This window comes from Wyeomyia smithii, chromosome 1 (assembly GCF_029784165.1).
Source record: "Wyeomyia smithii strain HCP4-BCI-WySm-NY-G18 chromosome 1, ASM2978416v1, whole genome shotgun sequence".
NCBI classification, from domain to species: Eukaryota; Metazoa; Arthropoda; class Insecta; order Diptera; family Culicidae; genus Wyeomyia; species Wyeomyia smithii.
In genome coordinates, this window is record NC_073694.1 from 67154729 (window position 1) to 67181519 (window position 26791).

The 26791-nt window shown below is 39.8% G+C and overlaps 1 long non-coding RNA gene across 1 annotated transcript; it reads right to left on the reverse strand.

Moving 5' to 3' along the window:
* Positions 1–221: 221 nt before the first annotated feature.
* Positions 222–26791, reverse strand: LOC129718056 (uncharacterized). The gene is made up of 4 exons (XR_008726798.1): positions 26596–26791; positions 788–1079; positions 573–728; positions 222–520 (listed from the first exon to the last, which is right to left on the reverse strand). It is a non-coding gene; the product is annotated as an uncharacterized LOC129718056 (long non-coding RNA).

Below are 26791 nucleotides of genomic sequence, written 5' to 3' on the forward strand. Positions count from 1 at the left end.
GCTGGAACAGACATCGTCGTTGGTTGTTTTATGCTATTCGGTGCATTGCCAGGAACACCATTATCAACATCTAACATTGTTCTACGCAACAGCATTAGCAGTTATGACGATTGCCGGATGAAGATGAAAATTCCACCAAAGATCCCCTGGTGCCCTGGTCCTACTTCGGCCACAAAGAGGGAAGATTGTTATTTGCATTGAACTGTATTATTTCTATTGGAATGAAATTTATTTGGAAATATCTGTGGATGACAGTTGCAACACTTTCAGCGCGCTCAGGGCCCTAACGATGGCTGCAGTGACGACGCGTCGTCGGGTGATAACTTGCAAAAAGGGGTGACCCTGGGATGGCGTTCAACGGCTACAGGCCGCCTATCCTGTCTGTAAAGGGGGTTCATTGTTTCATCTCTAAGAGCTGGTGCCATGACACGACGCATCCAGCCGTGGTGCGGGTGATACCGGACACGTGCCCTCGTGCGTAGTGGGGTCGGAAACGCGTGGGCAGATAAAATACAATAAACTGCGAACAAAAGGGTTAATTTATGTGATGATATACAGTTTGATTGTTTCACCTAATTTAGCAGCTTTCAGAGTGGCCTGCACAGTGGGTTCTAAATATTCGAGTGCTAACGGAATGCCTGCGAATTATTGGGGAGCTGAGTGACGGTTGATGTTTTGGAGTCCGAATCACCCTTTGATCACAATGCTTCGATTGAATTTAATGACAACTAGAAATCAATGAAACTGTGCACAGTTGGTTGCGTATTTCCTGTTTAACTTAACTTACCTTATATAATAGTGAACTTATTGCTAGTATTCCAGGAGATGACATCATTACTGACTGCTAGGAAGATGGATTTTCTCACGTTCACTATGTAATAGGCTAGTTGGACATTGCTTAATTATGTCATAATGACCGGGATTATTGGTTCTAATTTGTTTCCTTGAATAGTCCCGTGGCGTAGGGGTGAAGCACAGTTTCCCCTGAGCAACTTACCGACTAAGACAAAGCCACTACCAGCGGGTGACTTTTTGTCGTCGTTCGCCTTCCCTCGGATCGAAATAGCAATCTTGATAGTCTGGAAATTAATATTTTTTTATTACCATTTTCATTGTGAGATTTTTTTCCTTGCTTTGGCTCGTTAGGACAGTTTTAACATTTTCATTCCCATCAAACGTTAATAAATGCGCTAAGAAATGATTATGGCCTTCCATTACAAAGATTTATAGTAAGTATTTTTATGACTTTGCTTGCATTCTTTGCTGATGGCGTTAGCGGAATGCATTTTCCAAGACTGGTGTTGGTCACTCCTGCTGGGCAATTTTCGTTCCTGGCTTGGCACGCAGAGAAGGTTTTTATTTGAAGCTGAAGAATTACTGTGGCGTCACCATTGACCGGTCGAGGCATCATTTGCCGCGGGGAAACTACTGTTTATTTATTGCAACATTAATTAATTTCATAGTTGATGTAATTCAATTTAAAATTTATAAATTGGAATGCTCGCTATTTGAATCGAAATGAGAGGATTTTTTTAAATTTTCTTGTAGTCTACAATATGCATACTGCTGTCGTGATAAGATTTTATTTAGATTTATTCTGAAATGGTCCTACACGTTTTTCGTCTATTAGAAATCCTTGTAGCTCTATTTTGTTCTGACAGATAAAATACAGATTTATTGACAAATGCTGATTTCGATTTCGGTCATCTTTCTTTAACTTTTTTATATCTCAGAGAAAAAAAAAACAATCTTAAATCGAGCTGTTTTTTGTTTGATTTTCACAAGGCTAAACATTAAAATTCTGAGCTTTGATAAGTGAATTTTTTTCATCAAAAAATAAGAAAAAATTCTCAAATGCTCTTTAGTTTTCTGGGTGAGGGGTTTATCGGACCCTTTAAATCATTCAACTGCTCACCAGTAGTCTGAGTAACTGAATTGATTCTATCAATTAATTTGACGATTATTTTCTATACTCTCATTGATATTCCAGGAAAAGACAAAACTTTCCGAAATGTTTGGCATTGAGGTTTAATAGCAGTAATCATGCTTGTCTTTACTCCTCAGAAAACCTCTAGAGTGCAGGAGAACATTTTGCACTGCGAAAAAAACTGCCGTCACACTAAAGAGCAAATCAACGCTCATGCTAGAAGAGAGCGACAAACGATTTTTATCTGCTGAGCTATCTGAACGCACTGCGGTGAAATCTGAAATCTCTCTCTTGCGAGACATTGAACTATGGTTACTTTCTCACACGTGTGGACATCACGCACAATAATTACACTGCAGAGCTATCTACGGTGCGTTTCACAGTTGGTTTCTTGAGCATGGCAGAAGAGGAAAAGAGATTGGGAGAAAAAAATAGACTGCGTTGCTCGTGCCGGTCGAATTTACTCTGGCGGAATTCGTTTTCGCAGTGTACATTTTTGCCCGGTAGGTTTTTTTTCACCTTCCGGACTATTCGCCAGTGGACATTGTTGTGTACTTCTGCGTTTTCTCTGTAGAGTGATTCACCCCTCTTGTTTCTATCAGATGTTGGGTGAGCTGGAAGTGTGTTTGTCTCTCTGTAAGCTGGTTGAGACTCTTTGGAGTGGAGGTAGAAGAGTGTGGTGAAAGCATTTGCTACACGCAGACACATACTGGAAGGGAAGTGCGCGGTGAATTTTTTCTCCTCTCCTTTCACATACTGAGAAGAATGACAAGCATGGCAGTAATGACACATATCAGTTTTCGATATTACAAATCAAAAATGATACACAATACTTGACTGATCATATTTTTCAGGTTACTTATCTGAATAAAGCGGGTTCTTCAAGGAAGTATTTTAGGGCCAATCCTTTACATTATTTATATCTCTGAACTTCCAGGTGTACCACTAAGATATAAGAAATCTTTGTTTTGTGGCGATACAAGCTTTTCCGTGAAACGATTTTTCTTTTTGACCTAGAATTACGTCTTACGGCAATATTCTGGGATAGGGATAGGAGTTAAAAAAAACCGGAAACATCGAGAGCGTTAAGAAAGTTGTCTATTTTCAAATATTTAAAGCTCGGTCAGTTTCCAACCGAACCAACAGAATATTATACCTAGTTAACCGGGTTATATGTATTATTCATTCTAAGACCGTACCGGTACCATACAACTTAGACTTGGCTAACGTTGGCACGAAATGCACCTACAGCAGAAACGGTGCGGAATCGATTATCGATGCGACGTTCTGCAACCCGGGACTGATCACTAACTGGAGGGTAGACGACAGCTACACGAATAGCGTTAACCAATCGGTCCGCTATGAAGTAGGCGTGCGGAAGCAAGCGGCGAGTAGGGCCAATATTCCATCCTTCTACAGCTGGAAAACATTGCATTTCGATGCAGATGTTTTTGGGCATGCCATTAGATGGAAGCAGGAACCACACCCGGGTGCGGACCATCACGTAGTGCGTGCCTCCGTGCAAGACGGAGGATGCAACGCGCGCGTTCCGACGAGCAAAGAGAGGAACGCGGTGCCGCATTCAGATCCGCTAAGGCAACGCTTAAGAGCGCAATCAGAGCCAGTAAACGAGCCTGTTTCGAACGACTATGCGTCAGTTCCAATTCGAACCCGTGGGGTGACGCCTACAGGATCGTTATGACCAAGACTAGAGGTGCGCTAGCCCCGGCTGAACAATCACCAGCGATGCTAGAAACGATCATTCAGGGCCTCTACCCAAGCCACGAACCAAGTCCCTGGCCTCCAGCTGACGAGTCACCACCAAACGTGAGTGACGGCAGTCGTACAGAGGCCGACGATGCGGTAAGGGTGACAGAAGATAATTTGATCGAGATCGCAAACTCCTTAAAGATAGGCAAGGCACCAGGACCAGATGGAATCCCGAACTTGGCCATCAAGACGACCATAAAGGAAGCCCCCGGGTTGTTCAAGGCGGTCATGCAGAAATGCCTTGATGACTGCCTCTTCCCGGAAGTGTGGAAGCGCCAGATGCTGGTGCTGTTGCCGATGGTCGGGAAACCACCAGGTGACCCATCGGCATACAGACCTATTTTCCTGCTGGACACGGTGGGCAAGGTGCTTGAGAGGGTAATCCTCAATGGACTGGTAAAATATACAGAAAGTAAGAACAGTCTATCAAGCAACCAGTTCGGTTTTCGAAAAGGTAGGTCCACGGTGGATGCAATCCTCTCCGTCACTAGAACGGCTAAGGTTGCAATCCAACCTCATTGCGCGATCGTCACGCTCGACGTGAAAAACGCGTTTAACAGTGCCAGCTGGGACTCCATCGCCTTAGCGCTACAGAGCCTCAGAGTGCCGGCGCCGTTGTACAAGATTCTCCCAAGTAACAAAACTGGTTTTATCAAAGTTTTATAGCGCTGTTTTGGCTGTAATAAGCACTATAAAACTTTGATAAAACCGAAATTGTTACTAGGGCTGGGTAACTACTTCCAGAATCGAGTACACACAAACGAGGGTCAGGAAAGCGTCCCAGGTCCCGCAGGTGTACCGCAAGGTCCATCCTGGGCCCGGTATTGTGGAATGCCATGTATGATGACGTGTTAAAACTAACACTCCCTCTAGGGGTGGTGATTGTGGGCTTCGCCGACGATATAACTCTTGAGGTCCATGGCGAGTCAATTAGAGAGGTGGAGTTAAGGGCCGCGCTATCCATACGCGTAGTGGAAAATTGGATGCACTCCAGGAAACTGGAGCTAGCGCACCATAAGACAGAGGTTATCGTTGTTAATAACAGGAAGTCGGAGCAGGAGGTATCGATCAGTGCTGGTGCATGCACTATCGCCTCAAAACTCACCTTGAAGCTTCTGGGGGTTATGATCGACGACAATCTCACGTTCAGGAGCCACGTGGATTATACCTGCAGGAAAGCTTCCACGGCTGTAGCGGCGCTATCCCGCATGATGGCAAACAGCTCGGCGGTCCGTAGCAGCAGGCGCAAAGTCCTTGCTAGCGTGACTACGTCCATCCTCAGGTATGGAGGGCCAGTGTGGTCCAAGGTATTGGGTACCTCGAGCCATCGCGGCAAACTCGAGGGTATGTACAGGCTAATGTGACTAAGGGTCGCGTGCGCATACTGAACAGTGTCGTACGAGGCGATTTGTGTCTTGGCTAGCATGATGCCCATCAGCATTATCGTCAAAGAGGATGTAGAGTGCTTCGACCAACGCTAGGCTAGGTGCTAGCGGTGCTGCTCAATGGCTAGGTGGCAGCGGGAGTGATCCAACACTACAAAAGGTAGATGGACACACCAACTCATTCCAGAGTTAGCATGCTGGATTAATAGGCGCCATGGGGAAGTAACCTCCCATCTAACACAGATCCTGTCAGGCCATGGCTGCTTTAGGCAGTACCTGCATAGGTTCGGGTACGCCGAGTCCCCTATGTGCCCCGCATGTACGGGTGTGGAAGAAAACGCGGAGCATGTGTTCTTCACATGTCCGCGATTCAAGCGGATAAGGTACGAAATGCTAGCAATAAGTGGGACGGACACTACGCCAGAGAATATTGTGCGTAGAATGTGCGACAATAGGGAAATCTGGAGTGCAGTCATCAATTCCGCATCACAGATCGTAAATATTTTCCAAGGCACCAATCGACGGGAAACCATCGCCATGCCCCAGTTAGTTAGTAGTCACTGACTGGCCTGAATGGGAGCTCCGTAGCCGCAAGGTTACAGAGTCTGCTTTGGTAAGCGGCAGGTCGTAGGTTCGAATCTTAGTAGAATCAGGCCATTTGATTGTCAAAGGACTTTAGCATGGGTTCATTCTCAGGCTCCCCACCACGTACCCTTCCTTCAATCTGTATTCTACAGTACCTCTGTTGACTCTCCTTCTAACAAAAATAAGTCCCTATTATAATAAAACTGGTGTGAGTAACATATGAAAGTTCTCTCCGGGGAATTGTAATTAGGCGATATTGTGAGAATGGATAGAGGCTCGGTATAGTAGAGCAGTAAGCTTGAAACGGAAAGGTACAACTTACACACAAGCACGGATATGAATGATAAGCGTATCACTTACTTCAATAGTGATACTGCCAATAATATGAAGTGCGGAGTACAGAAAACACCTGGGAAATATCACAATAGATCTAATCTCTGGTCGCAGTGATGAGTCCACACAGAAAAAAAAACTGGCCTGAATAGGTAGCTCTGCTACCCGTAGAGGTAAGTACTAAAAAGCACGACTGGCCCCCTCCCTGAAGTGATGCCTAACGGCGGTCCCGGGGAGACCAAGGGCTTTAGCTGTCCAGCTTAACCCTCTAGTGCCCAAGTTAATTTCTAAACGGGCTTCGGTAAAATCACTATGAATCATTATAAACACTTTTTAGGTACATATTGAAGCTTTTCAAAACTTCGACTGAAGCCCGCCAAATGGCGGTATTGGGCACTAGAGGGTTAAAGTTGCTCAGCATGGGTAAAAGCAGTTTGCTTAAGTGATCCGTTGGCATCGTTACCAGGGCTGCACAGGTTATAGGTGGCCGAGCAATAGTGATGTAAGACCCGAGCGCTAGTTGCGGAATTAGCCCCCACGTCCTGGAAAGCGTCCTGGCAAGCCTAGAGCGCCTTTAAGTTGCCTTATTGATAGAGTAGTTTAGTTGAGTAGTCCAGTTCAACTTTTCATCGAGATGATTTCAAGATATTTGGTCTCATTGTTGAAACTCAGTTTTACCGCATTCATTAGCGGAGTAGTGATTAAATACGTCCTTCGTCTGATAAAGGGTATAATGACTGTTTCAGTGGGGTTAATGCCCTTCTTCCAAGCGTGGTGTTGAGAGCTGTTTGCATACGATTAGATAGAGTTACAACACATTTTTCCCGAACAATGAAGACTACATCATCAGCATATCCAATGACTTCGTGGCCTAGCTGCGATAGCTTGGTTAAAAGAACGTTCACAGTCAGTAACCATAACTGTGGAGAGAGAACTCCTTTCTTAGGACACCCTTTCACTGCGTTACCTGTAACAGACGTATCTTCCAATGCATCTGTGATCTACCTGCTCGAAAGCATTGCTTGGATCCAGCCCATTGTAGTATTGTCGACTCATTTATTCTGCAGAGTGGTGTAAATTTATTTGAAGGACGTGTTACGGAATATCCCTCAATATCAAGAAACGCGCAGACCGCTGTTCCTTTATATTTCAGTGATTTCTCGAACTTCATCACTTAGTAATGCAAAGCGGTTTCAGGGTGAATCTGTTTATAAGCATATTGATGCTTATGCAAAGGTAAGTCTTTCAGAAACTTGCTACGAATGTACTTATCCGCAGTTATCTGCATCAACTTGAAAAGAGTTGACATTAGATTTATAAGTCTAGAAGCTTTGGGCAATGTTTTGTCTTTTTGGCCTGCTTTGGTGTAAACACTACCTTAAAGCTCCGTCAGTGAAGTAGTAAAGCTGTTTGAGAAAGGCTGATGAGTTCAGACATGATGACTTCGTCCGTTTTTTGCAGAAAATTGGGTAGAATGCCATCCGATCCTGATGACTTCAATAAACTGCCCAGATGATAGAAGTCACCGAGCACTGTGGAGTCCTGCATATTAGGCGTCCGAGACTCTGTAGCTCTTCAACGTTCGACCCGGAGGTCACTGTCAAGCCAGTTTTTGTTGTGTGTATTTTTCAATATTCTTACACTGCATCCTTTTTGTCTCAGGCGAAGATAACAACTCGTATCGAAGAGGTATGTTTGTTTAATTGTAAAAATATATACACAGGCTATCCTATCTTGGTCTACTTGGGTTATTTAGAGTGCGCATATGAGTAGACATAAACGGAATCTTAAGTCTTGTTTACACAATTTATTTTAAGAATTCAATGAAATTTCGATTAGTTTTAAGCAATTATGGTATGTATGTGTGCATAAACCACAAGGCTTGGGCTGCTCTATCTTCATGGACTTTCGCCCATACACATTTTTGAAAATTTAATCAGAACGTAGATTGTGGTCTGAAAGCTTCTTCAACTTCCTATATGTCAACGTCTACGAAAACATTATCTCATAATTTAACTTACTTAACCGTAACAAAAATCTATGTCTCTTCTTTTCATCCGAAATGTTGGTCTAATACTTCAACTTTTGGATATTCCGTCACAGTCGCAGGATCAGTTCAGATCCGCTGTTTGTTTCAGCTTCAAAGGTATACTAGACGCAATATACTACACGCAAAAGTTCAAGTCTTGTACAATCATTGTACTTCCCGATTCGCACAAATTTTGCACTAAAATCGCACAATAAATGTGTGAAAAGGATAACGCAGCAGTTGCACTGCGAATACATTGACATATAGCGAATTTCTTTATTCCACTGTGTGCGGGCAAAACTGCCGAGGAATAATGAAACGTCATCGCTATTTAAGACGCAAGTAAGAAAGAGATGCCAGATAATTGTTTACGAGCTTAGCACGTGCGGTAGTGGGTTGAAGCTGACAAATTTTACAGTGCGCTTTGGGCAGCACGGCAGGTCAAAACTGGGTCAAAATCGAGCGAATAACGAAGGGTTTTGACAGCAGTTAGTGCGCTTCCAGGTCAAAACGAGGTGAGCTGGTGGAATAAAGAAATTCGCTAATAGATTGAAATCAGAATATGTATCATATACTGTCACTTTATTTCTAACATCGAGTGTATTAGTGACTGCTCTTTCTCTCTCGCTCGTAGAATTTCCATGTACGTGCGACAAGACTAGACACGTCACACGTTTGCTGGTTGCTCTTTCGCTTTACTTACGGTTCGGATTGTGACGCGCAAGTCGATGTCTTGTCGCTTTAAGAAATGAGCGAGACACCTGTGCTGTACATACTTTATGCCAGTGTTGTTAGTGTTGTTAGTCACTCATACTGTCGGTGCGTGCTTGCTGCTACTCAGGGGAATGCATGAAGAAGAAAGAGTATCTCGAAAGCGTGTGTGCAAAAGACTTGAGAAGCGTAGCATATGGCTCGTTCTCAAGCAGAAAGGAGGAGAAAGGTTGTGCTTCTCGCTCGCTTTGCAATGCTGCTTGATACCAGTTGAAACTGTAAAGGTGTAGTAGTATGGAGCTGCCAAATACAATGAAAAACGCTAGAGCATTAATTGGGTTATGCTCAACACGCAATCATTGTACTGGTTCCAAACTACATCAACAATTGCGCTGAAAACGCACAATTTTGTACTGGTCTCGCACCATCCAACTTTTGCATGTATGTTTTACTGGAGTACTATCAAGGAAAAAGTAGCAAAACAAGTAATATTTGCAGCAAAAAAATACTTTCGTTATGAAATGCTATGCATTTGCCGCACTCCATCAAAGCTAACAAGATTCCTCGAGAACGTTATCGTATTTATCGACGTTCGATTGCACGCTATCGTTCCATATTTATTTATTTATATGTCAACAGATAAAATAACAACCCCGATGACAGATTGAAATTAAGATTACCTACTAAGAATTAATTAACAGAAAATACTCTTAAAGCTATTCTTATTCCTAGCACGAGAGACATTAAAATCAAACACAAAATAGCAACGATTGAACACACGAGACATACTACGCATCGGTTCATTTAATCCTTAGTTGGTTCTCGAAGGCTGGATTTTCCTTGCAGCAGATCGCCTACAAAGCAAGCTTTAGCCACATACCGCCTTGCTTTTAGCAACTCTAAATTTATTAGTTTACACCGTTCGGCATACCCAGGTAAGTTAAGGGGGTCTCGCCATGGAAGCCTACCCAGGGCAAAGCTAACAATCATCCGCTGAACGGCTTCAATCCTCTGTGTGTCATTTTGATAAAAAGGACACCAAATTATTGCAGCATATTCCAGTATTGAACGTACCAGAGCACAGAATAGAGCCTTTAGATAATAAATGTCGCGGAATTTCTTGGAAAATCTCAAGATAAACCCTTACTGGGAAGAAGCCTTCGAAACGATGAATGAAACGTGTTCTTTAAAGTTTAGTCAAACTTTGCCAGTGCAATTTCATTGTTCATCTTATCAAATGCTGCGGATAGATCAGTATAGATAGCGTCTACCTGATGTCCATTTTCTATCTCTCGTATGAAAAACGACGTGAAGGTGGCTAAATTTGTCGTAGTTGACCTCTTAGGCATAAAGCCACGCTGTTCCGGCGAAATGCAATGCGAGTACCTTTGGAACGTTTTAAGACTAACGAAGGAATTCCGTCTGGGCCGCACCCTGTAGAGGATTTGAGGTGTTTTCCTGCCTTAGTCACCATAGCACCATAAATGATTAACCATAAATGATTGACATTTGTATGTTGGGGGCAGAAGTTCTAGGTACATTGCTAGCGGCGGTCATGCTTTCTTCCTTTACTAAGGATCTCACTAGTAAACACGCTGCTAAACTGAGAACGGAAGAGGTTTGTGACACCAGGGATTGAATCCGCTTCGTCTGTACCATTGGTCATGCACGAGGGCAATCCGGTTTCTTTCCTTTGCTCGTTAACATGATACCGGAAGTTTTACGGGTTGGACTTAAAGCGTTGCTGAAGTCGGCTAAGATGGGAATTGTACAAGTGGTTGTTCAGCTCTCTGTATTCAATGTTCGCGTGGACGTAACGAGCTTTGGTTTGGTCCGTGCGGTGCTTGCTATGTAATCTGAGTGCGGATCTTTTCTTTCGCTTCAGTGCAAATTAGACCAGGCAGGTTTTGCAGGTTTCCGGCAATGTTTACGTGGCACAAATTGATCGATGGCTCACAACAGGATGCTAGACAAAGTAGATGCCGCGCAATCAGCGTCAAGATCACGGAATTTCTCCTCCCAATCGATACTTGCAAGGAACGCGTTCATGTCGTTGAAATTACCTTTGCCAAAATCGTACAACACACTATCAATCACGTCATTGAAACAATTTTCCAAATTCACTGGCATAGTTATTAAGAGAGGAGTATGATGTCTGCAATCCTTTACGACAGTGGAGTGGAGATTGACGTGAATCGGCGGTTGACACGACTGGGCTAGGTGGATCCAGGGCTTCCATACTGCGGTATGATGTGCGTCCCGGGGGTGATGTCGGCATGTCGGCTGAGTAGCATAAATGCTGACGGTTTGAGCGAAATACTGGTTTAGAACGTGGATGTAGATCAGTAGTAAGGTGGATGGCACCAGCGGCCGATGAAAGACTGGAAGCGGGTGAGCGATCAGGAAGTGCAGCCACGGCAAATAACGTGACTTTCATTAATATCGTTAGCGCACGAGTGGCAAAAGAGAGACATGCTGTACTCGAATCAAAATAACACTCCCAGTACGAGACTACCAAACGTAGAAACTATGGATGACTTACCTTACCAATCAGACGAGAGCCGTGGTGGCTCGTGCTGTATCAAGAATTTGTCGCCGGTTTGCTCGGTTTTGGGCCGGTTGCTCGGTTTTGGGCTGTGTTTCGCCAGTTTCTCAGGCGTCTCATCACCCGCAAGTCTCCTTCGATCTGGTCGAGCCATCGTGCACGCTGCGCCCCTCTATTTCTGGTGCCGGCAGGGTTGCTGAAGAGAAGTTTTTCACAGGGTTGCCATCCGGCATCCTTACGACATGAGCGGCCCACCGCAACCTATTAACTTTCGCCAGGTGTGCAATGGGATTCTCTCCAGGCAGCGCGTGCAGTTCGTGGTTCATGCGCCGTCGCCCGTCTGTACTCCACCGTAGATAGTCCTTCCGTTCAAAAACTCCAAGAGCGTTAAGGTCCTCCGCGAGAAGCATTGTTGTCTCGATCCCGTAGAGGACTACCGGTCTTATCAGTGTTTTGTACAGGGTCAACTTGAGGCGTCGTCGCACTCTATTCGATCGAAGTGTCCGAAGTGAAAAGTAGGCACGATTTTCTGCCTGGATGCGTCTCTGGATTTCTTTGCTGGTGTTATTGTCGGCGGTCACCAGTAACCCCAAATACACGAACTCATCGACCACCTCAAGCTCATCACCGTCTACAGAGACTTGAGTTGGGAGGCTGATGTTGTTCTCCTTGGAGGCTCTCGCTCGCATGTATTTTGTTTTCGACACATTTATCCGCAGTCCGATCTGTCCAGCTTCGGCTATCAGTCGGGCGTAAGTTTCCTCCGCCGTCGCAAAATTACGTGATATGATGTCGAAGTCATCCGCGAAGCCCAGAAGCTGAACAGACCTTGTGAAAATTGTGCCCCTCGTGTCAACACCGTCAAAGTCGATCTGCAGGGCCATAATTCTAGTAAAATCGTAGGAATAATCACTAGGTAATCGTTATTAACCACTGCGTGTAGAGACACCGGACACGATTTTTCCAAAACTTTTATGCGTTAAAGGTAAACAAGTCAAAATGACCATACAACGTTGTAACCGCCGTACACCAGTAACAATAAAATGTCACCGTAAGCTAGTTTTCGCATAAAACTGCACTGTATGCAAGTAGCTGGTACTCAGATATTCACTTTGACACGAAATAAGCCGCAAATAATAACTTGTTCACTAGTTATTTGATAAAATAAATGGAGCGAAAACGCGGCGATGTAAACAAACTTTAGCAGAGTTTCCGAATCAATCAGTTTCCGAATTATCAAGATCAATTGCCCGAAGTGTCTACCTTGAGGGATGCCATAGTGAGCTTCTAAGTTTCGCAAAGGCAGTTTGGGGGTTCAGTTTGTCAAAGACGGTGGAAAGGTCTGTGTAAATGATGTCCATTTAAGATCGTCAAGGTTGTCGAAACTCGATGGACCGGGACGACTGGTGGCCGGTGGCTGGAATTGCTCGACTGTGGCATCGATGCGTCCCGGTGTTTTTTCTTTAATAATTCGTTGAAGAAAGATGTCATCTTGTTCTGAGAGCACTGTCATGGCAAGAGTCTGATAAGCTGATCGTCACGTTTTGACTAGATATCAGTGCTTTCGGATAAAATGCTTTCAGATAAGAATCATAATTAAGTAATGACGTTTTTATTTACTAGATTATATTCCTTTCGAAAAGAGTCAATTGTTATAGATATAACAGTAAGACAAAGAGACAATAAAATAGAATAGAATTTTGCTAGTTGAAATCGCTATTATATCATCGAAGAGGACGTAATACGTAATGACATCCAGCTTTCATAGACAGTTTCTGATGATATATTTCCTTTGTAACAATACAAGGTAATTCTTGAAATTATAAGAAAAACTTTTCAGTTGTTGCAAACATAATCACTTTTTTTTTTAAGGGGGGATTTGTTAGTAGCTTAAGTATTTATGATAAATATTAGTAAATAATGAGTATGTGTGTCCAATCACAAATGGTGACTTCTCAACACTGTTAGAAATTTGTAATTTTAATTGTTAGGATTTGTTTGCTTTCGCAATTAGGACTTATCATTCGTAGGGATTTAAACCTACTTGTCAGAAAAGGGGCAATAAACTTACAACTAACTTAATTGCCAACTTATTGGCTATAAAGAGAGCTTATCGTAGCAATTGAGGATTGCAACGATTTTTGTCGAAAATTGTTAATAATTTCATTTGACATAGATTCTAATGGTTCAACACCAGTAAGTCTATGTAATTCGAGTGTACCAAACCAAGGAGGACGCTTTAAAATCATTTTCAGAATTTTATTCTGAATCCTTTGGAGCGTTTTCTTCCTTGTTGAACAGCAACTTGACCAGATCGGTACAGCATAAAGCATTGCTGGTCTAAAAATTTGTTTGTAAATCAAAAGTTTGTTCTTTAAACAAAGTTTAGAATTCCTGTTAATGAGAGGATATAAACATCTCGTATATTTGATGCACTTGGCTTGTATACTCTCAATGTGCTCTTTGAAAATAAGTTTTTTATCATAAATTAGTCCCAAGTACTTAACCTTGTCGGACCAACTTAAAATAACCCCATTCATCTTGACAACGTGATTATTGTTTGGCTTGAGGAAAGAAGCCCTAGGCTTATGCGGAAAAATTATCATTTGAGTTTTAGAAGCATTGGGAGAGATTTTCCACTTTTGCAAGTAGGAAGAAAAAATATCTAAACTTTTCTGCAATCGACTGCATATGACACGAAGACTTTTTCCTTTTACGGAAATGCTTGTGTCATCGCAGAACAATGACTTTGTGCATCCTGGAGGCAAATCAGGAAGATCTGAAGTGAATATGTTGTACAGGACTGGACCCAAGACTGAACCTTGAGGCACACCTGCTCTGACAGGAAATCTATCAGATTTTGAATTCTGATAGACAACCTGCAGAGTTCGATCAGTAAGATAATTTTTTAAAATTTTGATTAGGAAAATTGGAAAATTAAAAGTTTGCAATTTCGCAATCAAACCTTTATGCCAAACACTGTCGAATGCTTTTTCTATGTCTAAAAGAGCAGCTCCAGTGGAATAACCTTCAGATTTGTTAGCTCGTATCATATTAGTAACTCTGAGCAATTGATGAGTTGTAGAATGCCCATGGCGAAATCCAATCTGTTCATTTGCAAAAATTGAATTTTCGTTAATGTGTGACATCATTCTGTTAAGAATAATTCTCTCAAACAGTTTACTTATTGAAGAAAGCAAACTGATCGGTCGATAACTTGAAACTTCAGCTGGATTCTTATCCGGTTTTAAAATGGGAGTAATTTTTTGCATTTTTCCATAATTTGGGAAAATATGCAATTTTGAAGCAGCAATTGAAAATTTTCACTAAAAATTCCATTGTGCTCTCAGGGAGATGTTTGATTAGTATATTAAAGATTCCATCGTCACCAGGTGCTTTCATATTTTTGAAATTTTTAATAATTGATTTAATCTCATTCAAGTTAGTTTCAATTATTTCTGCAGGTAAAAAATTCTGGGAAGAAATTAAATCAAATTGACGTGTGACTTCATTTTCAATTGGACTCACAAAATTCAAATTTGAGTTATGAACACTCTCAAACTGCTGAGCAAGTCTTTGAGCCTTTTGTTCATTGGATGCAAGAAAACGTTCACCATCTTTTAAAACTGGAATAGGCTTTGAAGGTTTCTTAAGAATCTTCGACAGCTTCCAAAATGGTTTGGAATATGGTTTCAATTTTTCAACTTTAGTCTCAAAATTTTGATTTCTCAGAAGAGTAAATCTATGCCTAATCTCTTTCTGTAAATCTTTATAAATAGTTTTAAAAACAGGGTCACGAGAACGTTGATATTGACGTCTGCGGACATTTTTCAAACGAATTAGAAGTTGAAGATTTTCGTCAGTTATTGATGAATCAAATTTCACTTGAGCCTTTGGAACAGAATCATTCCTGGCATCAACAATTGCACATTTTAATGCTTCCAAAGCGGAATCAATATTCACTTCGTTTTGCAAATCAAGCTCATTATTGAAATTTCTCTCAATATGAGTTTTGTAGCTTTCCCAATTAGCCTTGTTATAATTAAAAACAGAGCTCATAGGGTTTAAAACTGATTCATGGGATAAAGAAAAAGTTATTGGAAGATGGTCAGAATCAAAGTCAGCATGTGTGATCAAATCACTACATACATGACTTTGATCTGTTAGCACCAAATCAATTGTTGAAGGGTTTCTTACAGAAGAAAAGCATGTAGGACTATTCGGAGACAAAATAGAATAGTATCCTGAAGAACAATCATTGAATAAAATTTTGCCATTGGAATTACTTTGAGAATTACTCTATGAACGATGTTTAGCGTTAAAATCGCCGATTATGAAAAATTACGAACGATTTCTGGTGAGTTTTTGTAAATCACCTTTAAAATAATTTTTGAGCTCGCGTGTGCATTGAAATGGTAAATATGCTGCGGCAATAAATAAAATCCCAAGTTCAATTTGAACTTCAATCCCCAAAGTTTCAATAACTTTCGTCTCAAGATGGGGAAGAGCACGATGTTTGATTCGGCGATGAATAACAATTGCAACTCCACCGCCGGAACCCTGAATCCTATCATATCTATGAACCACGTAATTGGGATCATATTTTAATTTTATGTTAGGTTTCAAAAGTGTTTCAGTAATAATTGCAATATGCACATTATTTACTGTTAAAAAATTAAAAAGCTCATTCTCATTGGCCTTCAATGAGCGAGCATTCCAATTTAATATTTTAATTGTTTTATTTAAAATCATTGCTAAATTAATAATAGTAAAATTTGTGCCTATTTGAATGGCTTCAAACATTGATTTTGCCTGCAACATGGCGTTCATAAGATCGAACATTGCCTGTTGCAAAAAAGAAAGTTTACCTGCCGTAATAGGCCCCATGCAGTTGACATTAGAAAAAAAATATTTTCGGCAGCAATATTAGCTGGAGTAATAGGTGTACAATTATTTTCTAGCGTGTTTTGCTTACCCATATTAACGGTCATTTTCGAACTACCAACACTAGGCGGTATAATGTTCGAACTACCTGTAACCTGTGCATAAGTTAAACGGGTATGCACAGGAGTAGGTAAACTAAGCGTCACTGGTACGCTTGGAGAATTTTGTTTTGAAGTTGGTTTTAATTGGGAAATTGAATTTTGTTTACCTTGCCTTGCCTTAACAATTGCTAAACGGACTGGGCATTGATAAAAATTTGACATATGGTTGACGTTACAATTCGCACAGCGAAAATTTTTACTCTCTTACACAGGACATGTGTCTTTTTTGTGAGAAGCGTCTCCACAATTAAGACATTTTTGGTCCATGTTACAGAATTTGGAACCATGGCCATAACGTTGGCAAGTACGGCATTGGGTGAAATGCTTTTCTCCTCCGCCATACTTCCTATAATATTCCCACTTTACACGCACATTATACAAAGCATGTGCTTTTTCAAAAAAATTTAAGTTGTTAACCTCGCGGTTAAAATGAATTAAATAATTAACAAGGGAAATTCCAGTTCTCTGACTGTTTTCGCCTCGTGATTTTTGTTTCATTAGAATTACTTGGGTAGGAGCTATGCCAAGTAATTCTGTGAAAGTAAGTTTGATCTCATCAACGGTTTGATCGTTGGTGAGACCTTTCAAGACAACCTTGAACGGCTTGGTGTTCTTGGTGTCATATGTAAAAATTTCTACATCTTGTCAGTTAAATACTGAACAAGACGATCACGACCCTTTATTGAGTCGGCTAATAAGCGGCATTCACCTCTACGGCCAATTTGATAGGTAACTTTAACGTCAGAAACAAACGTTAAAAGTTCCTTTTTGAATATATTAAATTCAGAAGAAATAGTTACCACAATAGGTGGAACTTTCTCCTTTTTTAAAGATTTTATATTTTGTATAGTTTCATTATTAATAACTTCCATTTCACCAGCTTCTTGCTCAGGCAAAATATCAAAAGGATTGTCACTTCAGACACTCGAAGTGTCAGAAAGAGATGCCTCTCTTTTCCTCCCCGCAGCGATGCGAGGTTTCTCTTTCCGTCCAGACATTTCAGGTGATACGAAAAAAGTTAAAACAAATGTTCAATTCAAAAGTAGGTAGTCTTGAGAAAGACTGATGGGAAATAACTTTCAGGTAATCTTTAAAAGACACACTGACAAAACACAAACTTTAAAGCTATAGGCAGTCAAAGACCAGTCCACAAGCAACCGAAAAAACGTCTGATCTGTAGGACACTCACTTATTATTATATAAATTCAGTTGGCTTTCGTTTATGGACTTGTTTCAACGCTTCAACAAATTCCGGATGTTCCTATTTACCTCTGGCTTAGATTTTCTTTTTCATCTACTGAAGAAAATGAATATTTGCTCTAGCCGGCCTTTCATATCCGCAAAGATATGCATTCACTAGAGCCCAAAATCTCTCTTTGAGGCGAATGTAGAATTTGGATGGTCTATAACTTTTGGCTCAAAAATTGCGTTTTCGATTTGATCCAATCCAAGTCTACCTACCGCTCGAAAGATTACAGTTCCTGTTGACAGTTGACGAATGAGCGATGGAAGACTTCACCGCTCACAAAGACATCCTCATTCAACGCAGAGTACGATATGTTTTCTAAGTTCTTGAATTACTGTGGTAGTGAGATATCATTCAGTACATTTAGTACAATTCACAACGGGAAGCAACACAGTCATCCAATATTAAATACGACAACTCATCAGATAACGATCTCTCCTTACTTCAGAGTTTTCAGACAAATAGTTTATTCATTAATGAAGTAAGCACGAGACAGATCACTTTTGGCTCCGCCAATTCAATATCCACTGGCGATCATCCTCAATAGAACTACTGCCATACAAGATTACCAAATCAAGGAGTTAATAATGTTTGATTACAATGTACAAATAATACCAGAAAATTTGTATCGCCTTCACTTACTATGAACCTGTTGAGTTCATAATTAAACCGAATCAATAGTTATGAGTCAGTTAGATTGATTGATGCATCTAGCACGAATTTTGCTTGTAAAGGATAAACCATACAAACCGCGTCGATCGTAAGGTTACCGGTTTTTTCGAGTAGTGTGTGTAAAGTAATAGTACCCAAAGTACACATCTGCTTGTGGAATATGCCTGCTTTGGAATGGTTATCTCCCTAAAACATATCATAACATTACGAATATAAATTTTCCGTTTTCAAACATAAAGTACAAACTCTTTTTTATCGATGTTAACCCTCTAGCCTGTTCATGGAAATTCACTATGCTAGAAAACATTCGAAAATCTAACGTAACCGTAGAAAAGTTGAATAGAAGGTGGAACTACCAAAGAGTGTTTAACTTCAACGTTGCATTAATCCCATAATCGATTGTTTGAAAAAAAAAATAGAAACACCTATTTTTGTCGGCCTACTTTGTTTTCGGCACACGCTTCTCAGATGTCAAAACGGCCTCCACGCGTGAGTAACGGCGTTTGAAATTTCTGCACACGAACCAAGAAAAGCAGAGTTTTGTCGTATAAGTTAGCGAAAAATCTCGATTTGCCCCAAACGACGGTGTCTAAAGTGATCAAAGTGTTAAGTGAGAGGTTGACCATAACTTGGAAGCCTGCATATGGAGAATATCGCATCCCGACGGTCGAACAGACAGCCAAATGGGTGAAGAGGACAAACACAAGGAATCCAAACTTATCGATCCGGAAGGTGGCAGATAAAGTCGGAGTGTCCCACACGGTGCAACGTGCAAAAAAAAAGAGCTGGGCTGTCAACATACAAAAGGAAAAGAAAAGCAAAATAAATGGGCCAAAACGAGAACACGAAAGTTGTATACGACGATGTTGACCAAATTCGTAAATTCGTAAATTTGTATTGTTATGGAACCGACTTAACCAGCTTCCGAGATAAGAATTCCACACGGTGAGATATTTAAAAACAATTAATTGTCGAAATTAGCGAAGAAATATCTGGTTTGGCGTGCGATATGCTCGTGTGGAGAGAAGAGCAGTATTTTTATAACAACCAGCACCATCAACGAGTGCCTCCAAAAACGACACCTGCCATTCCTGCAGCAGCACACGGGCTCCATGCTGTTTTGGCCGGATTTAGCCTAACGCCACTGCGCCAAAAAGTCCCTGAAGTGGTATGCGGTCAACAACGTCCAACTCGTGCCTAAGAATAAGAACCCGCTCAACATCCCAGAGCTTCGCCCGATCGAACAATACTAGGCGATCGGAGCTTACGGAAGACAAAAACAAAGTCATTGGAAGCGAGCAGCAATTCAAGGCAAACTGGCGTGTAGTAGCTAAGAACTTCTCAGTGAGAAGGTCGACAAATCGACTGTACAAAATCTGATGCAGCATGTGAACAGAAAGGCCCGAGCATTCTTTTTTCGGCGCAGAAGAACTAACCAATTTTTTTTAACAATGTAATGTAAGAATTTTATAGAGAATTTTTTTTTTTCAATTAAGAATAGGCATACTCTAAACTTTGTTTTGTCTTTGCATTTTTTGGTCGTTCCATCTTTTAAAGCGGTACTGGAAGCAGCAGTCGAGTTCCGGACTCTGGATGCTCAAACCAATGGGAGCCGAAAGAGAGGAAAACAATATGCAAAATGAAAGGAACCTATTGTATCAGGGAACACTGTTATGATAAATGCACATTGCTATCGGAAAGCTAAACTAGGATTTAAACAAACCCGGCACTCAACAACAACTAACTTTTCAGAGTGCAACAAACAAAACAAAGAAACAGGATGGACGATTTGAAATAGGCGTTTTATTGCTATTTGCTTGAAAGTGTTCGTGATTAGTAGAAATTACTAGAAGTTGGATCTTGGAATCCATTTCAGAAAAAAAATTGTCAAAGGTTTTTCGATATTTCAAGGTTATTGAACATCACAAAAAAAAACAAAAAAAGCCTATTTTTAAGAACAAAAAACCTTTAGCACCATTTTTTTAAAGAAATTATTGCAAAACAAATTCAGTTTTCAAGCATGTCAAGACAATATGAAATACGTGGCTTTTTCATGTCGATAGAGAATATTGGAAAAAGCATCATTCCCAATTAAAAGTAAAAAGGTATGACGAAGTATAAGCAAGTAATTCAGTTCTTACATGCACTCAACCAAACAGATTAATAATGCGCTTAAACCCGTACAACGAAATAAAACAAAATTGATATTGTTTATGGATTTGGACAAAATATACAAATCAAAATAACAGACAGAGATATCATTTATGTTTACCAGACACATGCTTTTTTATCGTTGTTCTGTACGAACATATGGAACATAACAAACCTGTAAAATTAGCTTCTCACAATTACAGTTATATCTCTGTAACTCTTTAATATATTTGCCAGATCGTTAAACCCACACACTTAAAACTGGATCTCGAGGTCGGCTAAAAAACATCCGAGTTCACTCGGCAACTTGGGATTCAACAATATTTCAGCAAAAAAATGCCGGTTGCTGAAAGTCGCCAGATCATTTTGCCGATACTTCGCCAAAAAAACTAAGCTTGACGAATCTCGTCTCCATTTTTTTGCCGAATTTATGTTGAACACTGTTGATCCCGAGGTCAGCAAAAAAATTACTGGTATCTCGGCACGAGTTTTACTTGTTGCTTTGTTCAAGCAATACAGCTGTCATTTACGTGAACGAGTTGCCGCCATATTACTTAGTGCAAATTTGTGCGTGTTACAGGCGAGCAAACAGGAAACAGATAAAAGTTTGGCTGAATTTGTGCAAACTACAGGTGTTTACAATCCGGTAGCCGAAAAAAATATAGTACAGGTTCGTGGGAAGTGGCTGGAACTCGAAAAAGTGTAGTTAAAAATCGTGTAAATACAAAATTATTGTATTTGTTTTAAAGATAAGAATTAAACGTGATTTCAGACTAAATGTTTTGCTCAATGCCCTACTGGCGACCAAGACTATTCAAGACTCAATATAAATAAATTAATAATAATTCTTATGGATATAAATAATTAATAATAATTCTTATGGAAATTATTCTCTGCGATTGTATTCCACAGAAAAAAACGGCTCTTTACTTTGCCGAAACATTCAGCTTATATAACCGAAAGGTCATTAGACTGGTTTGCCGCCTCTCGGCTGGATTTGCCGAGAGCACAGTCAAATGTGTACCGCGATTCTCGGCATAAAATGACATCTGTCAAATATTATCCTCCAGAGATCTTGGCAAAAGAGATTAAGCTGAGATTGTTGCCAAGCACTTGGCTGTCCAATTCACGGCACAAACAATGCCGAGATTCGGCGAACTTTGTGTGTAACATTGCTAAAAAAAATTTCAACAAAAATAGTATCGCTCTATATTCCAAATGCGCACCAATAAGAGATTATGCTCTATTGAGACCAGCCATTTGTTTAAGCTAAACAATTGGGCATAAGAAATAAGCAATGTTACTAATTAATCAGGGCAAATCCCCAATATGTTAATCAGAAGATGTTGTAAAAATCAGAGGATTTTTCATCCTGTTAAGTTTTAGATCAGCAGACAGGAGGCACAAACAGAAGAAATTAATAACAACTAGATAATCAAAAATGATTCATTACAAACAACCATGCAGTGCCGACTGCGATTAATTACAAGTAGATAGCGTTGAGCATCCACCTTGATTTTTCGATTGGTTTGTTGGCAATCTTGGTTACCGTTGGACCGAAATTCGAATGTTGCTTCTGGTTACGAAAGCCACTTCATTCCAAATCTCTACGTTTATGTTGATTTTCGCACGTTTTCCAGTGTTGTATACTTCCATGAAAAGGTTAATGTATGTACAAAAAAACCTAAATTAATCCACCTAGCGTTCAGATCCAGCCTTTCTCATTCAAACTTTTATTTAATTATAAATGTATATTCACTCTTTAGGTTCTAAAATATTGATGTTGTAATCTACACTCCCCCCACAATTATGGAACTCCCACAACTACGGATCACTTTTGTGTTTCATGTTATTTAACTCAGTTAAACTAACGGTTCGAAGGCATGTAACATTTTTGCAGTAAAATATGCCATATTTGCTAGCTTTGAACACAGAAAACATCGTTTTTATTCCTGGATTGATGTGTTTTTCATAAACGTGGAATATTGTCTTCCAGAATCTATCAAAATATTTGTCGTTTTTCTCAATCAGCGTAAGTAGCACGCTCATCATTCATAAGGTTCATATGTGATATTATCGCTAATTCTCTCGCTAAAAAATAACTCATACACACAGATCAAGGTAAGTTCTTCACGATTCGTCAAAATGTTGATGGTTTATAACGATTTTTCTGTAAAAACTAGTTATTTTCTAAGTGTTCCATAATAAGGACCAAGATAAGAAATTTTTCTATAAATATGGATCACTCCGATTCAAATGTGATTTTCACCAATTACAACCCCCTCTCAACTTCTATTGAGCTCTGAACGGAAGCTAAACAGTGCTGAGCCTTTGAAATATATTATTTCCAAGGCACGAGGGACAAAAAAGCTACGTAAAGCGGGAAACTGTTATGATGTATCGTATACAATGGTTCATTGCTACCTTATGGAGCGACAGACCTGAACTCTCGATCTAACTTCAACCTCAAAAGCCACATAAAATGTGGCCAAACCATGCGGGATCTTTAATACGATTTGAAATATGTTATTTTTTCAAATTACATAATTTGAGTTAGGTTTATTGAATGAATTATTATGCTGATCCATAATATGATGCGAATTGTCTCATAATTAGAACCGCTCTCAAAAGTGATCCATAATTGTGTATTTTGTGAGTTATGAAATAAATATATTTTCTGAGGAATATGCACAAAACATGGAATAAAATACTCAATGAAGTGAAAGATTACATATTTCTGTGACTGAAAACATTTAGAGATTACTTATGAACAATAAAATTGGTCAGAAATGATTTTTCAAATTCATACATCTTCTTAAGTGATCCATAATCGTGGGGGGACTGTATACATATAAAAATGTAGTCCGGTCTGTCTGTCTGTTTGGTCCATATAGGCTCGAAAACTACCGAACCGATCGACGTGAAAATTTGTTTGTAGGGGTTTTTGGTCCCGATAAAGGTTCCTATGATAGTTGAGACCCCTCTCTCTTCTGGAAAGGAGGGGTCCAATACAAATGAAACATACATTTCTGCACAACTCAAGAACAAACCAAGCAAATGAAACCGAATTTGGCATGTGGATGTTTTAAAGGGTATCAAATATGTCCATAAAGGTTCGACGCCCCTCCCTCTTATGGAAGCACATGTTTCTGCAGAAATATCTGCACATCTCGCGAACCAATCAACTAAATGGAACCATATTTGGCAGGTGAATGTTTTTAGTGGTAACAAATATGTTCCATAACCGACTTCAGGCAACATTTTGGATATTGTTTTTGGCACATTTTGCATGTGTAGGATAAGTACAACGATACACCGTGCCCCAGTGCTGAGTCGAGAAAATTTCCACCTCAAAAAGATCCTCGACATCGCTAACCACAGAGCCACGGGGACCACAAGAAAGATACACAGGAGCTGAATTCGACCACAGATACCATTTTGAATTCTAATATGGCGACTTCCGGCTACGGAAAACCAGCGGCAAACGTCCAAATACCACCCAACATGGGTATTTTCGGAGTCGTAATGATGCACTGGAGCCACAAATCGACTTCAGACACCATTATGAATTGTAGGATGGCAACTTGTGGTTTCTGGAAAATAGCCAAAAATGGCCGATTTCCGTCTAACATGAGTATCTCCGGATCTAGAATGATACACAGCAGCTGAAATCGAAAATGATCAAATTACACCCAATATGGGTGTTTTTTCAACCAGAATGACGCTCAGAGGCCAGAAATTATCTTGAATACCATTTTGAAATCCAAGATGGCGACCTCCGGTTTTAAAAAACAGCCTAAAATAAACAAATACCATCCAATATGAGTATCTCTGGAACCAGAATGATGCAATGAGCTAACAATTGACCTCAGGCACCATTTTGAATCGCTAAATGGCAACTTATAGGAAACAGTCGAAAATGACCAAATAATACTCAACATGGATATTTCCGTAATCGAGATGATGCATAGAAACCAAACATTGACCCTTGACACCATTTTGAATTTAAAAACGACCACTGTTAGTTTCTGGAAAACAACCAAAATAACTAAATACCTCCCAATATGGGTATTTCAGATGTTAGATTGATGCCAGAAAATTTGCTGAAAATGACCGAATACCACCCAATATGAATATATTCAGAATTAAGGCGATGTACAGAAGCCAAAAGTCGAGGATGTAGTCATTTCGATAAAACCAATAAAACCGATAAACCAAACGATTTGTCTTTTGACTTTGAACATATCCTATGGGCGATTCGTCGTGCATTTGCAGACTTTGAACACATCGCAAGGAATCAACGACTTTGGATCGTTCAAATAGTACAAAACCACATTTAAATTATGTTGAGGCCACATAAATATATCAATAAAAGCAGGTATAGTTTTAAATAGTCTTTGAATTTCTTTTTTTTCCATAACTTTTGAGCCACATATCAAATTGTTATGAAGTTTGTTATTTGTAAGTTTGAGAGATGACTCGTTCGTATGACACTAGTTATGTTCAAATAAGTCATGTGAAATAATAGACTTTCATTGTTTTATTAACAATTTAAAACATAACGGTGGCTTAAGTTCAATTATAATCAAAAGAAATGGGAACGTATAGGGCAGCCAAACTTTGAAACCACGTGTTCAATCATAATTCATCAGTTAACCTTTAAATAGCCCGCTCATCTGATAATAATATTGATCAAATCGGTTGTGTAGTTTTTGAGATAATGAAGTTTCATGATTTTCACATTTTGGTACTTTACAGACGAAGTTACAGTCCGATTACATTAAAATTCAATAGGGTGTTACGAGGCAGCTAGACTTATGAATTGACACTAATTTTGTGGAAATCGGGTCAGCCATCTCTGAGAAAAGTGAGTGAGTTCAAGTAGTCTTTGGAATTTGCTCCTTTTTATAGCTGGATTTCACATTTTTAAACATAACAGGCAAAGTAATAGTCCGATTGCAAAACAAATCAATAGGGTCTTATGGGACAACTAGACCTTCCATTTGACACTGATTTTATGAAAATCGGTTCAGCCATCTCTGAGAAACATGAGTGAGATTAAGTAGTCTTCAAAACACGTTTCTTGTCGTAACTTTTGAACCACAAGTTCAATCTTTATGAAATTCAACAGTTAAGGATTTTTCAGGTAGCCTGAAGTTCATTTGAAATCAATTTTGTTCAAATCGGTTGTGTAGTTTTCGAGATAATGATGTTTCATGATTTTTACATTTTGAAACATAACCTCTAAACTAAAAATCCGATTACAATGAAATTTAATAGGGTCTTATGGGACAAAAAGACCTTTCATTTGCAATTAATTTCATGAAAATCGGTCCAGCCATCTCTGAGAAAAGTGAGTGAGAATAAAAATCTGCACATACACACACACAAACACACACACATACAGAAAATGCTCAGCTCGTCGAGCTGAGTCGAGTGATATATGCCATTCAGCCTTTTGGAGCACTTTTATACTTTCGTTTTTGCAAGTGATTGCTATACCTTTCTAGGAGAAAGGCAAAAAACAATAAATGGACACGCTTAGATTTTATTGCCGAGAACTCAACAGCTGATAAATTCAGCGAAATGTTCTACAAATTTTTGGCAGAATTTTCAAGTACTTCGGTAAGTAATTATTCCGCGCACAAAATGCTCGAAGAACCGGGATTAGCTCATGATCGACACGGTTTGTATGGTCTCACTCTTATTTATTGCGAGAAAAATTTCTTCTTTATAACCCAAATATTTCAAATGACTCTTATCTATTGATTCAATTTGATTGGAAACTATATTCAATTTTTATGATAAGTGCGTTTGATGAGAGTTGCATTTTTGCAATCAAATGTTATCAAATACTTGATGTGATTATTCTGTCTGAGTGCGGTTCTATAAGTAAGTGTTCTAATGCAAATGAGATCACTAACAGATATTAAACTGGCGGTGCCAAAATATCTGTCTTATTCTTCTTTCATTAATGAGTTAACTTCTAAGAAGAAAACTTAGAAATAATATCCGACAAACTACCGTATACAAATGGAGTTCTGAATACAGAAGAATCCCACTGCGAGTAATTCTCAAACTGATCTGTGTGTTTTTTCAGCGATTGCAGATGAAGTTAGCGACGTGAGTCTAGTTGAGTAAAGCAAGAATTTATAAAAATTTAAGTTGTTTCAAATCTGATACAAATTATACTTACAAATTTGCGGTCAGCATCTCGTCCACCATTTAACAATAAAACTACTGTTTTGCTTATAATACACACCAATCAAAATAACAACTGAATTCCGCGGAAACCCTTCACTGGTGAAATGTGAGCCACTATTGAGCGACTGTAGAACGTTTTGCTTTATTATTTATAAGCGAGATGAGATTCAACGCAATCATCTCCGAAT